This window comes from Schistocerca cancellata, chromosome 5 (genome assembly GCF_023864275.1).
Source record: "Schistocerca cancellata isolate TAMUIC-IGC-003103 chromosome 5, iqSchCanc2.1, whole genome shotgun sequence".
NCBI lineage: Eukaryota > Metazoa > Arthropoda > Insecta > Orthoptera > Acrididae > Schistocerca > Schistocerca cancellata.
The window spans coordinates 160590025-160592993 of record NC_064630.1 but is presented as its reverse complement, the minus strand read 5'-3'; the positions used below and the strand labels follow the sequence as shown (position 1 = coordinate 160592993).

General features: G+C 47.0%; 3 non-coding genes across 3 annotated transcripts; all 3 read right to left on the bottom strand.

Moving 5' to 3' along the window:
- Positions 1–802: 802 nt before the first annotated feature.
- Positions 803–877, bottom strand: Trnat-cgu (transfer RNA threonine (anticodon CGU)). Its single transcript has one exon. It is a non-coding gene; the product is annotated as a tRNA-Thr (tRNA).
- A 227-nt stretch (positions 878–1104) lies between these two features.
- Trnat-cgu (transfer RNA threonine (anticodon CGU)) lies at positions 1105–1179 on the bottom strand. The gene has a single exon. It is a non-coding gene; the product is annotated as a tRNA-Thr (tRNA).
- A 227-nt stretch (positions 1180–1406) lies between these two features.
- Trnat-cgu (transfer RNA threonine (anticodon CGU)) lies at positions 1407–1481 on the bottom strand. Its single transcript has one exon. It is a non-coding gene; the product is annotated as a tRNA-Thr (tRNA).
- Between the last annotated feature and the right edge of the window lie 1488 nt (positions 1482–2969).

The following is a 2969-nucleotide window of genomic DNA, read 5'->3' as shown; positions in this document are numbered from 1 at the left end:
TGCTGGGATGGTTCCTTTGAAAGGGCACGGCCGACTTCCTTCCCCGTCCTTCCCTAATCCGATGAGACCGATGACCTCGCTGTCTGGTCTCCTTCCCCAAAGAACCCAACCCAACCCGGAACCGCACTGCTGCTATGGTCGAAAGTTCGAATCCTGCCTTGGGCATGGATGTGTGTGCTGTCCTTAGGTTAGTTAGGTTTAAATATTTCTAAGTCTAGGAGACTGATGATCTGAGACATTAAGTCCCGTAGTGCTCAGAGCCATTTGAACCATTTTAACACTTCCCTGCAGACTGAAATCTAGTGAACTGGAATTCGGGAAAGAGGACGGCCACTCCACCGGATCTGTAACACCTGCCCATCTCTGGTGAAACTGGAAATCCAAGTATGCATGGGCAGATAGCCCGTGATGAGAGAGGGCGCAACAGCGCTGAGAGGAAGTTGGAAATGTCCCGTGTGTGCGAATTCCTAAGAGGCGAAAATGCTCAGGTCATCGGTCCCTAGACTTACGCACTACTTAAACTAACTTATGCTAAGAATAACACACACCCATGCCCGAGGGAGGACTCGAAACTCCGGCGGGAAGGGCCGCGCAATCCGTCACATGGCGCCCCAGACGGAGCGGCCACTCCGCGCAACGAAATGTCCCATCTTCATGTAGCACTCAGTGGAGGACATGTTCCTCTAACACGTGCAGATGACGGACTGCAGTTAGTACACCCCGAACGAACAAGGTCACAACAATACTCGAACCCCATATTACACACCAAACCATTATGAAACTTCCTGGCAGATTAAAACTGTGCGCCCGACCGAGACTCGAACTCGGGACCTTTGCCTTACGCGGGCAAGTGCTCTACCAACTGAGCTACCGAAGCACGACTCACGCCCGGTACTCACAGCTTTACTTCTGCCAGTACCTCGTCTCCTACCTTCCAAACTTTACAGAAGCTCTCCTGCGAACCTTGCAGAACTAGCACTCCTGAAAGAAAGGATATTGCGGAGACATGGCTTAGCCACAGCCTGGGGGTTGTTTCCAGAATGAGATTTTCACTCTGCAGCGGAGTGTGCGCTGATATGAAACTTCCTGGCAGATTAAAACTGTGTGCCCGACCGAGACTCGAACTCGGGACCTTTGCCTTACGCGGGCAAGTGCTCTACCAACTGAGCTACCGAAGCACGACTCACGCCCGGTACTCACAGCTTTACTTCTGCCAGTACCTCGTCTCCTACCTTCCAAACTTTACAGAAGCTCTCCTGCGAAACCTTGCAGAACTAGCACTCCTGAAAGAAAGGATATTGCGGAGACATGGCTTAGCCACAGCCTGGGGGTTGTTTCCAGAATGAGATTTTTACTCTGCAGCGGAGTGTGCGCTGATATGAAACTTCCTGGCAGATTAAAACTGTGTGCCCGACCGAGACTCGAACTCGGGACCTTTGCCTTACGCGGGCAAGTGCTCTACCAACTGAGCTACCGAAGCACGACTCACGGCCGGTACTCACAGCTTTACTTCTGCCAGTACCTCGTCTCCTACCTTCCAAACTTTACAGAAGCTCTCCTGCGAACCTTGCAGAACTAGCACTCCTGAAAGAAAGTCGAGTCTCGGTCGGGCACACAGTTTTAATCTGCCAGGAAGTTTCATATCAGCGCACACTCCGCTGCAGAGTGAAAATCTCATTCTGGAACCAAACCATTATGTTTAATGGCCAACAACCTTCAATGTGGAACAGAAATTAGCTTCATCCGTAAACGGAACGTCATAAGGGGAAACTCCGGTTTTTGTTCAGCTTGCATGACCCTCAGTCTACAAACTGAACGCGACAATCAGTACCGTTCTTAGTGAGATGTACCATTTGCGTTTCGAAAGGGAGCCATCATGTATGGTGAGCAACATTCTCATTATTTGTTTATTTCTCAAGTAAGACCTGCTGCCTGTTATTATATAACAGGTCGTACATTGTGTGATTTTACATGTCGTTTTATACAAATTCAGTTTTATTACCAATACATTCTTTTTTGTTGAAAATTTTAGAAAAGGATGAATTAAAAAATTATATATAGATATGATGTGGTAGTTTTCCCTTTATATCTTCTGTGTCTTCTACGTCTGTTACATGTGTTGTCTTGACAATGGTAATACTTACTTTAATGTATTGATTGTTGATCTAGAACTGGCTCCAGGTTTACGTAAGACGCGGTGAGTACTGGTACTGGACTCTTATTGAACGATGACAGAACAGTGGCTAGTGCCGCTTCACTCGTAGCTGTTTCCGATCGCCCAGCTTTCGATTTGTCTGTGACACATCCAATGTCACGGAATTTTGCAAAGTTTCCCCTCTGCACTGTGAGTAAGGACAAGGTCTGTCTGGGTAGCACTGGCTGAAATCCTCTGCGATAAGACGTTGCTCCTCTCTCCCGCTACCAGGACGTTCTCACTGCCTTCAGTTTGTGCTAACAGTATCAGAAATTTCAAATTAAAGACACCATTATTTTTGTAGTGTAATTATCCGTTTGATACGTCACACGATTCTCTTTCCATTTGCCAATTACGAGCTGTATCGAAGATGGAGGCTTGCAAAAAGGCCACTATGTTGGTAACATACCCTCCTTCATTTTCCTCCCCTCCGATCTCTTACTCCTTGACCTCAAATTTCTGTTTCCCCACTTGTTTTTGTTTTACAAGTGTCGTTACACACAGGTGGACCATCATGTACAAACACGTTGTACAATACAGTGAGGTAACAAAGTCACGAATAGCGATATGCACAAATGCAGGTGACAGCAGTTTCTCGTACACAAGGTACAAAAGGGCAGAGCACTGTGGAGTTTTGAAAAGGCTCTGACGTTATTATGGCTGCACGACTTTGATCGCGGAATGGTAGTTTGTGCTCGATAAACAGGACATTCCATTTCTAAAATCGTTAGAAAATTCCATATACCAAGATACACTGTCTCAAGAGTGTGCCGAG